At 37.0% G+C, this 14966-nt stretch overlaps 1 long non-coding RNA gene across 5 annotated transcripts in view; it reads left to right on the top strand.

The window, feature by feature from the left end:
* LOC121831504 (uncharacterized) overlaps window positions 1-14442 on the top strand; it is a 53619-nt gene extending 39177 nt beyond the window's left edge. For 2 of the 5 annotated variants that reach the window (XR_013041941.1, XR_013041943.1), the window contains 5 exons: window positions 4084-4158; window positions 5671-5769; window positions 5894-5991; window positions 7598-7844; window positions 13941-14442. This is a non-coding gene — a long non-coding RNA (uncharacterized LOC121831504). Of the gene's footprint in view, window positions 1-4083; window positions 4159-5670; window positions 5770-5893; window positions 6008-7597; window positions 7845-7899; window positions 7965-13940 lie in introns of those variants that run through there. The other 3 variants (XR_013041942.1, XR_013041945.1, XR_013041944.1) reach the window with 3 other exon arrangements.
* The last annotated feature ends 524 nt before the right edge of the window (window positions 14443-14966 follow it).

Raw genomic sequence — 14966 nt, 5'->3', positions numbered from 1 at the left:
GGTTTTGTTTTGTTTTATACTATTTAACTTGATCCTCTAGTCTTCCATTCATATTTGATGTGTGAAGAGCACCTTGAAGCAAGTATTATATTCTACTTTAGTATTATTCAAAATGGCAATTATTTCACTATTGATTTAGCCATGCATGTGCAAAATGAATGGCAATACATTCTTATTCGTCTGCATATTTACAAGCATAAACTATGAAATAGTTTTGACTAAAACATTCTGAAATCTTCTCTTGCCAAAACCTTGAAAGAAAGTCTCTCTCTCTGTGTGTGTGTGTGTGTGTGTGTGTATTAAGGATAATATGAATATTATCATTATTAAAGAATGTCTTGAATTCTGAACACAGCCTATATGGATAGATGACTAATCTATGTGATTGAACAGTTAAAGATTTTTAATTATTTTTATTTCATGCCTGAAACATTGACTCCTTTGGGCTTGTGTTTCTATAAATGGCAGTAAAAAAATAAGTCTTCATAATACATTCTAAATGACTGTGTGAACGTCAAAGAGTATTTTCCAATAGAAAGAAAATATAAATCTTTTATGCAGCTGAGTGCTAAAACAAATTATTGATCAATGTCAACAGGTGAAATAAAGACAAATGGCCCTTAATCAGTGTCTGTGTAAATACATCAACCACAAAGAGACTATTTCTCTGGAACATTAAGAAAAGCCATATGGACTTTTGTCATTCAACCCTTCACAGACTTGGTGTGAAAATCCAGAAGCATAAGGGAATCTTCTATGGTATTTTAAAACTTAGGTTATACATTTTGCCTGGAACTACTTATAGAGACCAATGATGGCTGTTTTTAGAAAGTCACTGTGGTTGCTTGGGCGAGTGTCAAGGCAACACTTTCCAAAATAGAACAACAAGGAAGATTTGCACGTCCCCATGGCATTTGAACTTGATGGAGTCTGCACTTACTTGAAGATCAACAGCTCTTATTGGTTTAAGGGGGACTTATTTCTGATCTAGATACAAATGATTCTCAACGATCTGAACTCACTCATTGCCTTCACATGATCTAACATACTGTAGTTCTGACCTCTCCCTTCCTTGTCATTTTGCCCTCATTGGAAGTGGGTTGCTCAGCCTGTTTAAAGCTGTTATTGTTCATTGCATATTATTCATCAGCTATTGATTGTGAAGCACAGGATATAGTGATATAATTATGTGTTATTATTAAATGGATAATGCATACAAGTAATAGACAATATGCCCAGCCCTGACTCAAAGGTCAATAAATGTTAGTCATGACTATCATCATTACTACATGCTACCCACTGCTTTTGCTTAGCAATTGAATCAGCCTCTTAGAAACAATGCTCATTGTGAAATAAAACTTCTACTTTAAATTTTTCTTTTCTTTCTTTTGCAGCTGTGGAGGAAGGGTCATTTTTCATTCTAGACAGCTCTTATCTCAGTCTCCTGATCAATGTTTCAGTACTTGTTTTTTTTTTTTTTTTTATACTTGAATGCTGAATTTTCCACTCACTGTTTTTCAACAAAGATCATTAAGGCTATCTTCTATCTTGATTATACAAAGTATCACTTAAGATTTATAGAAATTCATGGGATCTGAGTTCAACCTTTAGGACCCAAGTAAAAAAGGAAGTGGTGTTGTGTGTGCTTGTGATACCAATGTTGGAAAGGAGGATACAGGAAGATCTAGAACATGCTGGCCAGCCAGCCTAGCCTACTTAGTGAGTTCTGGGGCAAAGGAGGACCCTGTCTCAATAACCAAGGATGACACATCCTGAGGAACTACCACCATGTTTTACCTCTGACTCACACAGGCATGCACTTACACATGCATTCTCACAAGCAGCCATCATTTCTATCCCATCTCCTCCAAGTGCTCTCTTCCTTCCTCACTTCCTCTAAGACTTATGACCTCTTCTACAGTTTTACACACACACACACACACACACACACACACACACACACACACACACAGGCACACAGGCACACAGGCACATACACACATACCTATTGTTTTCACCCGATGAGTCCATTTAGTGTTGATCATATGTACACATACTGTTATACACAGAATTTGGTTGTAGTTGGGATTGGATAACCTATCAGGCTAACACAGGAAATTTCATCACTTAAATATTACATTTCCATAGTTATATTAATCCCCTCTTTTTACTCTTTCTTTATACTGTTACACATGGCCCTTTCTCTTATCTGGTTTTGTAGTCTGGTTTTCTATGACGTAAATTGCATGTAGTTCTAGCAGCTGGCCTTCTTGATCTGGTCTTCCTGTCTATCAGGCATTCCTTTTCAAGTTATACTTTAACCAATGTGAAATTTCAAGGTAAAACCAGACAGGATTATGCAATATATGGGCACTCCCGCCTTAATCATCTTCCTCTGTCTTTGGTTATTTATCAAGAATCTGCTTGATGTGACCAACGTGTTTTTCCTATTAGTAAATGTTTAATAAAAAATTAAATGTCTATTTTCTTGATGATGCAAAAAACAAAACCCTCTTTGACTTCCATTAGTGATTCCCCCATCCCATGCTACAATATCTGCATACACATCATTTTAGCACACACTCTGTTCAGTACTTCAGAATCACAAAGATCATATTTTCAAACACCTCTCCCAAAGTATGGATCTCACTTAGAGAGTCCCATTTTTTTTTCTCTAATATTTTTAGATTTGATTTTCTTTGCTACTTGAGGACACTAAAATAGCCATTTAGGGGCTGCTTTGTCACTGGAAAGTCTTTTTAAAATTACAAACAGTTGTTACTCTGTAATTTTTACCACTGACATTCTTCTATTTATATACTTGGCTCATACTGACCTGAATCATGTAGTCCTCTGATATAAGATTACATAGAAAAAAAATTACCTTCTCTAAGCAAGAACTATGTCTAAATTCACCCTGTATGATAAAGGTCAAAGGTTATGTGTCCTTCACAGAGCCTATACTAAGGTTAAACAAATCCAGAAGCCTTTACTTTTTCTGCTAAGATCTATAAAACAGCACCATTTGTTTATTTCATTATTGGTCATATTACAGGCTCAGAATACTCAAAGTATTTTACTTAATAAATTATTTTTGCCTGTATTCACAATAGTTCCAGCATGTCTAATTCTTGTCATCTGTTCTGTGTAAAATGCCCCATTCCATTATATTCCTCTTTTAGATATACAATGCTCTTATAGAACAGAAAATACATCTCACAAAAGTGGAAGAGTGGAACTAATGGGCTCTCCTCTATCACTATATCTCATTCGTGCCCCCATCTTAAACTGCAGATTCAGAGATGAATTTGTCTGCACATAACCTACATATTTAGAAAAAAATGCTTTTTTAAACACTGAAATCCAAAATCATAAAATAAAGTGTTTCTGGAGTTGCTGGATTATATATTTCTGTAATACGAGGCCCTAACATGTTCCCAATTGATCACTACTACATTGTAAGGAACTAATCACCTTCATAATTTTCAAGACTAAATAGGAGGACAGATGGTCCTTTCAAGTTGAAAGTTCAGCTGCCCCTCCCATAGCAACTGCACTGCTTTAAATGATTAGGGAACCGTGGAAGCCAGGAAATGTTTATTGTTTTGGAAAGAGGGTGGGCCAGGATGGGATTTCACTTTCACTTTTTCCTGAAGGAAAATATGCCCCAGCCAATTTTATGTGACATATCAGAACCACAGTCTGCATTTGCCAACTGTCAAGACATCCGATGGTTAAGGCAACTGTGGAAGATAGCAATGAAGTCAGCTGACCCCCAGTCAAGCAAGTGCCAATTATAGTTTGTTTTAAGAGTGCTGGAAGGCATGGCCAGAAGCCAGCTGCATGGGGAATTGACAGGGGCTGCTGAAAGGGCATGGAGCAAAGACTAAAGCCTGTGAAATTCCAGAAATGGGATTGATCCATCAGCATTGATGGAGAGGATGGCCGAGATGTCTCAAAGATGACTTATTCTCTGTGCCAACCGAACTATGTTTTCATTTATAGATCAAAGTCATTATGTATGTGAGGGATGCCAGAGTATGAGGAAGATTTATTTTAGGTTTTTAACATGTTTTTAATTAGGAAAGTCACCATTCACACCATCTACTGATAGCTGGCTTGGCTTTTGTCTGTGTGCAACACAAACCACATCCTAAGGTAAGGAGAAACATAAGTGTTCTCTTGTATAGCTAATTTCCTGGTTCACTGTAAAATGAAGATACTGAATGCTTCAAATGACATTATATATCTCATCACCCCCAAGTAGAACTGGTTCAAAGTGTTGGGGTAATTTGGAAACACTAAATGGTTCTTTCCTAGATTCTGTTGTGGGACAATCATTTTATGTGCTGTGAAGATGTAGCATTGCCAAGGCACCTTCTGGTTGGTTTAACAATGAGCTGAATGGCTGATAGACAGGAAAGAATAGGTGGGACTTCTGGGGAAAGAGAGGAACTCTGGATGAATCTAGGCCAATGAGACTCAGAAGGAGTTAGACATACAGAATGGAGGAGAGGTAAAGAGCCAAATGGCAGAACATAGATTAATAGAAGTGGGTTAATTTAAGTTGTAAGAACTAGTGGGGCAAGACTAAGCTAAAGCCAAGCTTTCATAATTAATCATAAGTCTCCATATCATTATCTGGGGACTGGTGGTCCAAAATAAAGGTCTGATTAGAAAGCTGGCTACATTTGGCATCCAATGGGGAAGCCTGGCCCATATATCCAAACACAGGGTCTGAGAAAACTGAGAAAAGTCACAGACATAGAGCCCCTTTGCTCATGGTGTACAGAGGCACAGCCCCTTTAAAAGGCCCTGCTGTGCAGCTGAGTACTGGAATATAGCACTACTAGATAGAATGGGAGACTAGATAGAAAAACCCGCCACAGCATAATCCCAGCAACTTCCCAGAGCTGGAACAGGTAAGTGCTCTCAGCTGGGGCCCTCAGGCAGGAGGCTTAGCTCTGATGTCCTGAGGCAGGGCAGAGCCAGCCACCATGTGCTAAAGAGAGACACATGGCAGCTGCCACAGACATTTAAGATTTGCCTCATGGGCCAGGTAATGCATGACTTCTATCCCAGCACTCAGGAGACAGAGGTAGGCGGATCTCTGTGAGTTTGAGGCCAGCCTGGTCTATAGAGTGAGTTTCAGGACATGATCCAAAGCTACACTGAGAAACCCTGTCTCGAAAACAAAAAATAAAATAAAGAAAAGATTTGCCTCACACAGGCAGAGAAGATTGCAGACACACAGAAAATCAGCTCCAGAACGAGACAAGCTCTGATCAGGTACAGTATGCTTGAAACTGCATAGCTGTTGAAGAAAAAAAAATAGAAAATGAGTATAGACAGTCATAGAAAAAATAAATAAATGGTTTGAAAATAATAAAGTCTTTAAAGGGAGAGTAAAGTAGTGTAAGGAGAAGAAGCCACATAAGGATGGGAAATATTATAACACAGGGTGTCTTCATCCTATATAGTGCTTTGTTAACTATAATTATTTTTTAAATTTTAATGAGAAAGGAATGACAGCTGTGGAGACACACTGGATAGTAGAAAAAAACTGCTGAATTAAATCAACCTGTATACTTTAAAGATGTGTTTGACCTCAGAACAGAAACCAGGATATGTGTTAAATTGAGGAAGAGGTTTTTGCTTTTGTTTCCACAGGAGAATAAAAGCTTTGGATACCGTCAAGATTGATAAAGATTACATTCTAACAGGAGAGACTTCTTGATTAGGAGAAAGGATAGTTCATCAAACAGCATGGTGATTCAATCTAAACTAACTTATAAGACTAACAAATGCCTTTCATTTGATCAGATATAACCTCCCCCAAAGGGGAACTCCCCAAAGTTAGGGTTGGAGCAGGGTTTTGTTTTTGTCTTTCCAGGAGAATAAAAGCATCCACCTAAGGAATCTGAAGACCACTGGACAAAGGAGACATTGGAAGAAAGACAAATCATCAAGAGAAAAATGTCCCAAGAAAAAGTAATTTGGCCTAATGGTATAGCACACTTCTAACATGATAGAAATTCACAAATCTTCCCAAATGTTTGTTCCTGCTGTTCTCTACAGACACATAAGGAAAATGGTCTTTTTTTCAGTCCCAACTCAATTGAAAATTAAAGCTGACTTTGGAGTTGGTGCTTGGCTCTCTCCTTCTCTAAACCTAAGCACACTTGCTAAAGGAAAATCCAACATCTCTGTCTCATGTCAGAAAAACCAATGGTATGGGACAGAAAAAACAAAAATGAAGAGAGTATTGTATTGTCACTAATCACATAATCCTTTGTTTTTATTTTGACACTTTAAAACTTTTCTTAAGATATAAATAGTATCTCAAAGTTTATAAGATTATTATTATCTATATATAAACTTTCTGTCATGATGTTAAAGGTCATATAGAGTACTAAATAATTCTAGAAATAAGCTTCATCTAGCTTCCTATTATTTCAGTTTTGAGTCTGAAGCAGGTAAGTAGGAGGTATTTAGCAGATTGTGGGCCTTTAACTTCTCAGGGATCTGCTGCATATGACATATAAAATGTTTAAGTTTTCTTCAGTGAACTGTGACCATTCCTGGCAGTGACCTTTGAGATCTCCAAGGAGATGATGGGGTCCTACAATGAAAATTCCATCTGGATAGTGGTAACACCACTAAGCTGACAAACAGTACCCAAAGGTCAGTTTTGTATTACAAAATGCTGAAGACAACTTCAAAGTGGTTAGCTACGATGGTCCTGACTCACAGACTACACCAGTCAGGACTTAAGAGAAGCCCTGCACTTCCCCATCACACCAAAACTGGACAGGGGACAGCTCTCCCAGGACTTGACCATTACCTTAAGTTTCTCAGGGTCCCTCAAAGATGCTGTCTGTCACCCCAAGATGACAGAAAGTAATTTTAATAACATGATGCCCATACTCCCAAGAGACAGGGTGGGTGGTTTTTTGTCATTTGGTGGGTTATGGATGTTTATCATGGTTTAGGGGGGTTGGTTACAAGTTGTTATCAGTTATAGTCAGGGAGGAAACTAAGCAAAGGAGGTTAGATTCAGGGATCTCTTTCTGAAAAGATAAAAAGTGGAGGATATAGGAATGATATGATAAAAGGATAGATTACTGAATCTACTTTTTAACTAAAAAGGAACTATTAATCTCAAATATTTTACATTGGTATATATTTTTGTATATTGATACAAATTTAATGCTATTCTTGTTATACTGTATATATGTTTCTACTCTTATTTAAGATATGTTTATATTTTGATACAAATTTAAGGCCATTTTTTAGAACATACTGTACATATGTTTCTACTCTTGTTTAAGGTATTGTACCTATGCAGCTCATTTAAAAATGTAATGTAGAGTTCTAGTACTTGAAAGTTATTATTATAAACTCTTTAGAATAATTAAGAAATGCAGGTTAGTAGTTAGTAATCTATGAAATCAAACTTGTAGTCATGTTAGGTATGTTTTCAAGGTCGAACAGAGATATATTTTAGTTAGACAGAGAGATGGTCTTCAAATACTTCAGAGGTCTAGAGAATATGGCATTTAAGATGTTTTAATAACATAAGGCTTTTTTATGACAGTGAGATACATCTGCTCCTAGCAGCACAAATCTACTTTAGAGAAGATGATGGACATAAAAAAAAAAAAAAAAAAAAAAAAAAAAAAAAAAAAAAAAAAAAAAACCCTCGATATGGAGTTTGCTTTCATTGTGGCAAACTAAGCCACTGGACAAGAAACTTCCCTTGCCTCGGTTCCTGACAGTATCCTGTCCAAATTTGGACAAGCAGAAAACAAAAGAAGGTGATTGCCAAACTTTGCCAAGACAAGGTAGGACAGTCCTTCAAGATTCCTGTTTCACAGAAAAGTTATACATATATTCTAGGCCTGGAAGCAGAATATGGATGCCCCAACACTACAGAGGAACCTTAGGTAACTGTCAAGGCATCCAGCTGTCTCTGTCATTTCTTAGTTTGGAAAGTTGTTTGCTCTGTACTTTCTGCTTACTCAGGTAATATTTTATCCTTCTTGGGTCTCTGCTAGGGTTGAAGACTAGATAGTTATACCATTTTGTTTGTTACCAAATTCAAAAAAGAAACTTATAGTAGAGATGTAAAGCTTAAGTTTTTTTTTTTTTAATCTAAGAATTTGTTTTAAGGTCTAAAAGGACATTTTTAAGTTGGTAATACAAGTTATGATAGAAAGTGGTTTAGGTATAAAACTTTATATCCAAGATAGGATAGATAATAGAGTATTTTATCCAAATTTGCCAAATACAAATGGCATTGTAAATGTAATTCTTACTTGATGATTGTTCTTATTGCATATAGTTTTACTGTGTTAGAGTTGAAACTTATCCTTTTTTATTTTAACAAAAGGGGGAAATGTTGTGGGATAATCATTTTGCACACTGTGAAGATATGCCCTTGCCAAGATGCCTTCTGATTGGTTTATTATAGAGCTGAATGGCCAATAACTAGGCAGGAGAGAATAGGTTGGACTTCAGGGAGAGAGGAACTCAGGATGAATTTAGACCCTGGAGGGAGAAGACAGCAAGACACAGAGATTGGATGTACAGAATGAAAGAGGGGTAAAGAGCAATGTGGCAAAATGTACATTAATAAAAATAAGGCAGCCGGGCGGTGGTGGTGCACGCCTTTAATCCCAGCACTCGGGAGGCAGAGGCAGGCGGATCTTTGTGAGTTCGAGGCCAGCCCGGGCTACCAAGTGAGCTCCAGGAAAGGCGCAAAGCTACACAGAGAAACCCTGTCTCGAAAAACCAAAAAAAAAAAATAAAAATAAAAAAAAAAATAAGGCATGACAAGAAAGCTGCTTACAGGAATCTAAAAGTTTTTTTTTTGTTTTGTTTTTATCAAAGACAAAGGAAGGTTATTTGGTTGCTATATTTGTATAAGATAGCTTGGATTGACCCATGCATATATGTAATCCCCCAGAATATTGCATTTCATGAGGAATTAAGCTATTTAAATTTGAGGCAGTGGCTCTCTAATGGAGGCATGGTAGGTAGAGCATGGTGTATTTACAAATGAGATGAGAAATTCCTTGAATTGCCTTATGGGTGACTTGGGCCAATTTTGATAAGTTTTTAAAATGGAAAGTTAGCTAAAGAAGATATATATATATATATATATATATATATATATATATATCATGATAAATATATATATATATATATATATATATATATCATGACACACACACATATATAGCAGTGAATTTTTCAGTTCAAATGTTACAGATATGTAATTTCCACAGCCATGAGAACAAAGCAAACAACAATGGCATGACAATGCCCTGGAGGAAGCTCTACCTATTGGCTCTGTGCAGGGGATATAAATGTTCTTTCCGCAGTACTTTGCTGTGCTGTTGAAACGATGGGCATGTACAATAAAGATGAGCATTGTAGCTACCAAGGCTTTCAACTAGCTAGTTAAAGGCACTACTTAGAAGATCATTGCACCATATATATGGCCACTCATTGTAACCATCCAAGAATATTTAATCTGTGTTTATTCTTGATATTGATGCCCAGAGATGGTAACACACTTATTTGCAGGTATGTCTGGTTGGTTGTGCTTACTTCTTAGGTGGTGTTAATGTGCACCAGCAACTGCATTACTGATCTAGATTGATGAAGTGGTTCTTAAACTCCCAAGAGTGGAAGAGGTTCTGGCATGTTTGTTAAAAAATATGTCTGAAACTAGAGAACTAGCACAGTGGATAAAGAGCTCTCTGTGTAAGCATGGGGATCTGAGTTTGGCTCTCTGGAACCCTCACAAAGATAAGCATGGCAGCCTACATCTCTAGTTCCAACAGTTCTCTGGTGGGACAGAAGATGGTGGCAAGAGAACTCCTAGGCAATCACAGGAAGCTAGTCTTGAATAGGCAATGGCAGAACAAGAAGAGACCCTGTTTCAAACAAGGTACAAGGTGAAGACTATCACCTGCGATTGCCCTCTGAACTCCACATACCTGTAATGGTGCATGTGCAACTGAAAACACAGATGAGCACGCACACACACATACACATGTGCACACAAACGTTCATATACACACAAAGGTCCTTTAAATGTTTGTCTAGCTAGTTAACTCAGTTGATTTGAATTAAGGTAATTTATTTATTTTTTTTTTTTTTTCCTTTTTTTTTTCCGAGACAGGGTTTCTCTGTGTAGCTTTGCGCCTTTCCTGGAGCTCACTTGGTAGCCCAGGCTGGCCTCGAACTCACAGAGATCCTCCTGGCTCTGCCTCCCGAGTGCTGGGATTAAAGGCGTGCGCCACCACCGCCCGGCAAATTAAGGTAATTTATGATGAATTATATTCTGGGGGAGAAGGAAAAACACAGACAAAAATCAGTTTCCTCTTCCTGTCCCAAAAAGGGGAAAGTGATTTAGTTTCTTTCTTTAATAGTGGACTTATAACTTGATGTTACCAACTTGAACTATGTGAAAGTTCATATGAAACACATAATTCTTAATTTTCTAACATTTGACAACATTCATGGAAACAAAAACCTTTATAGAACTGGTGATACAATTGTCTTGCCACATTCAATAAGGAGGGTAGGTCCACATTCCCAAAGACAGACCTATAGTTGATAGAAGAGAGAAAGAAAAGGAAGAAGGAAGGAAGGAAGGAAAGAAGGGAGGGAAGGAGAGATGGAGAATGATGGACACACAGGTACACATGTGAGCATGTGCACACACACACAAACATAGAGAGAGGGAGAGGGGGAGGGGAGGGGGAGGGAGAGGGAGAGAGAGAGAAAGAGAGAGAGAGAGATCAAAAAAACATATTATATTACGGTAGAAGGGTACACTCATAAACAAAGTAAATCTTATAGAATTCAAGAAGGTTCTTCCTTTTTCCCAACTATGATTGCTTTAACACACAAAATTTTATTTTAAAAATGAACTTTGTTATAGATCTAGCAACTCCATTCTTAGGCATCTACCCAAAGAAATGAAGACATGTCCTCAAAAGATATGTATGAAAATACTTACAGCAGCTTCATTCATAGTAACCAAGAATCACAAGTAATCTAAATGTCTTTCAATAGGCTAGTGAAGAAAATGAGTTATGATATTAACTAAAAAAAGATAAATGTCAAAAAGACTTATTAAGAGAAGTTTGAAATATATAAAATATAACATACTATTTATATGTAATTAAATGAAATTCTATAAAAATAAAATCCATCTATGGTAATAGAAATTAAAGCAATGGTATGTTATGATAAGCAGATTGACCAAAATGGGTTGATTTTGTTTTAGAATCAGTTTTTACAATTATTAATTTTTATTATTTAGAATACAAATCAATCTTGGTTTCATGATATTAAAAGTTCACAAATCTCCTGAATATAACATGTTAAATTTAGATTTAGTCAAATGAATAATTCTGCTTAATATAAATCATAGAGAACACCATTACTGGCTATAGATAAGTCACACAATTTGATTAAAAATAATAAATTAGGGCATGGAGAGATATCTCAGTGATGATGAGCACAGATCTCTGCTCATCACATGGCAGCTCACCATCATCTATAATTCCAGTTCCAGGAATCTGATAATCTGATACCCAATTCTCATCTCATCAAGCACCAGACATACAAATGGTACACACACACACACACACACACACACACACACCTCATTTACATAAAATGAACTAATTATAATGAATTAGCTTGAGTATGCATAAGCACCCAAGAATAATAAAACTGATGTTGAAGTAGATGCCAGAGCAGATCCTTAGCAAAACAACCACACAATAGTTAACATGATTTACTCTTTAATACAACATGTCATCAGGGATAACATAGGAAATAATTATGAATAATTTGCTTGCAATTCTCCATAAAATGAAATGTTATGAGGAAGGGAGGGGCAAAAGGGGGGAATTTGATTACTTAGGAAAATGAAATAAGACTTGACATGGGTATGAAACTCATTTTGGTGCTTAAAATACTAACACCTGTACACAAGACTGATGAGCCTCATTATTTGTATTTCTTTGAGATATTTATTTCTTGCACTACAAGTAAAGGGTTCAATTAGAAATTATCTGTTGTGAATTGAATATCTGTCAGGGCCTGTCTTGGTTAAATGTGAAAAAGAACAGTATAAATCTTTACTTTTAACAAAACTCTATACAACCTCTAAGTGGCTCTTCTTCCTTCCTCTTTCCATTCCTCTCTTTTACCGTTATCCCCTTTCCTCTCTTTCTTCCTTTCATTTTTCCCTTTCTCCTTCATTTATTTTTCTTCCTTTGTGTGAAAAAAATATAACTGCCCAGGAAAATATATATTGGAATACTGGAGATTGAAGCTACTTTGTAATGACTGTGTTCATTTGTTTATTTATTTTATGTTTTGAGAATTTTGTATATGAGTACTCTATTTACATTGCTTCCATCCACTCAGCAATGTGTAAGAGTTTCCCACGAGACACTGGTTTTGAAGGATTGAAGGGACCATGGAGAGAAGCTGAGGCTTGGCACCATGTGAGGCTATTGGTGAAGGTTAAGTAACAGCTGCAGTGGGAACCTGAGGATTGAAAGGGTCACAGAGAGAGGTTGAAGCTTGGCACCATATGGCAGGTTTTGTGTCCCTGAAGAGAGGTCAGCATACTATTGGTATAGGTACAGTTTGTGGATGCTTCAGCATATTGGAAATACCTGACTGTGGGATGACTGCCAAGGATACCTGCAGCTATGGAGTGAAGACAGTCTGAGCCTATGAGAAGAACTATGTGTGTCATGAATGGCAGAGCTTGAGAAGTGGAGCTAGCCAAAACCTTTGGAGCCCAGAAAATCCTGAGTGAATACCAGCTGTAGGACATTGAGCTCCAGAATTTGGTTCACATTTTTGAATTTTGATTTTGTTCTGATCTGATTATAACAGTGTCCTGGTTCTTCATTTTTGAAATAAGAAATATATAAGTTTCTTTTAGATTTTATTTTATAGTTACCCACAGTCAAGAGACTAAAAGAACTGAATATATTAAAGAGCTTTCACATTTAAAGTGAATGAACTTTTAAAGACTTTGGGACTTTGTAAATTATACTGTGTTTTATATTGTGATGTTGATATTTATGTGTGATCATGGGGATAAACAGAAAAGGAAAGTGTATGGTTTAATAGTAATGTATTAGTCTGTCAAGTTGACAGAAGGTCATATGTGTTATTCCGATGTTTGTTAACATGACACAAGATGGAGTTATCTAAGAAAAGGAATCTTAGTTGGGACAATAAGCTTCATTATATTTTCTGTAGGGAGTTTTCTTCATCAGCTGTTGATATAGGAGAATCCAGCTCACTCTGTGTGGTCTTACTTCTAGGCAGTATAAGAAAACTAGGCTAGTCAAGCCATGTGGAACAAGCCAGTAAAAAGCACTCACCTAATGGCCTCCATGTCAGTTTCTGCCTCCAAGTTTCTACTGCCAGGATTTTGCCCTGAGTTCTTTGCCTAGTTTCTCTTCATGATGGGCTGTAACCTGTAGAGTGAAATAAGCCCCATACCTCCATAGTTGCTTTTGGTCAATGTCTTATCACAGCAATAGAAAGAAAACTAAGATAATACCATATATGTGATATTTTCATGTACAGTTGAATCAGGTTGTGTGCAACATAAAAATTGTCTAACCTTCAATGAATTGTCTCTTTGTTTCAATAGTCTTCTTTGCAGGTGGGTGTCATTCACAAACTGGTACTTGAAATAATTTAATGATAGCTTCACATGATAATGGCTAGTCTCTTTTTCTGTCTCCCAGACACAACAAAAAGAGAAACAGCCAAGTTGGTTACACCCTGGCCAAGTAGCATTCAGTGTATTACTTACTGTACAACCACCCTTTTAAAGTCATTGCGTAGCTCAAAGTTTTTTTTTTTTTTTTTTTTTTCAGAAATTCCTCTTCAAGTCACAGCAAGCCTTTCAAGCAAAATATTGAAAGAAATACAGGGCCTCAGAGTCCTCTCCAGTCAAGCCAGAATCTCTGGGATCTCTGTTATGTTTATGAAAACAGTGGGCAAGTTCCTGGAAAGTGATGGAGAAAACCTGCAGATGGTAGACTTCCCAGAAGTCTGTAAACTGAGCAAAGCTTCCCCTTCTTGTTCAAGGGATGTAGCTTTTAATTAAAGTTTGCACCAACTTGAACCTTGCTCTACAGTGGCACTTGCAACCCCAGTTATTTGTGTATTTGTTACGCTGTGATTTCTTCGTCTAGTTTTCTTTGCTTAACTTTTTAATGTAATAACCACCAGAGGGCGAAAGATATCACACTTCAAAGCATTTAGAGGGCTGTTTTAGCCAGGAACCCAATGCTGGTAAGCTTCACAGGGAGTGGAAAGCTATAAAGCTGAGCAATGAAGCCTGTGTGTGCTTCCATATTAAAATCATACCTTTCACTTTGTGTTTCTTCTTCTCTGGTTTCCCTTTCGGCGGGATTGTTTCTGATGCTTGTCAAATAGATTTCCTAGTCAAGCAGATTAAACTGCTTCATTTTAACTTTGCATGAAGTTAGATTATGCCTCATTTACTTTGGATCACCTGGAGTTTAAAACCATATGGGAAACATTCTAAAGATCCTTTTACTGTGTATGTCCATGCCTTCATGGTATTTCTTTATCAAAAACACCAAGGAGTCATTTGAAAAACCATATACCATCTGCTGACTTATCAGATCTTGTTTATTTTCTTGACTAGATTGTTCCAAATACTGTCCTATAATCCAAGGATATGTTGGCAAATGGGACACACTGAAGCTGAATACCTCATCTAGGACCCTCAAGGCCCATGAAAACATCAGGAAGCTCTTGGTTTGTTGGAGGAAGGGCAGGTGCATGTAAAGTCTGTGCAATTGATCTCAGCAAAATAATTTTCTAAGTATGGCATACTTCCTAGGACCTCTGTCTCCCCTGACTGTACTGCA

The sequence above is a fragment of the Peromyscus maniculatus genome, chromosome 8 (genome assembly GCF_049852395.1).
Source record: "Peromyscus maniculatus bairdii isolate BWxNUB_F1_BW_parent chromosome 8, HU_Pman_BW_mat_3.1, whole genome shotgun sequence".
Classification (NCBI taxonomy): domain Eukaryota; kingdom Metazoa; phylum Chordata; class Mammalia; order Rodentia; family Cricetidae; genus Peromyscus; species Peromyscus maniculatus.
This window is presented reverse-complemented; position numbering and strand designations above follow the sequence as displayed.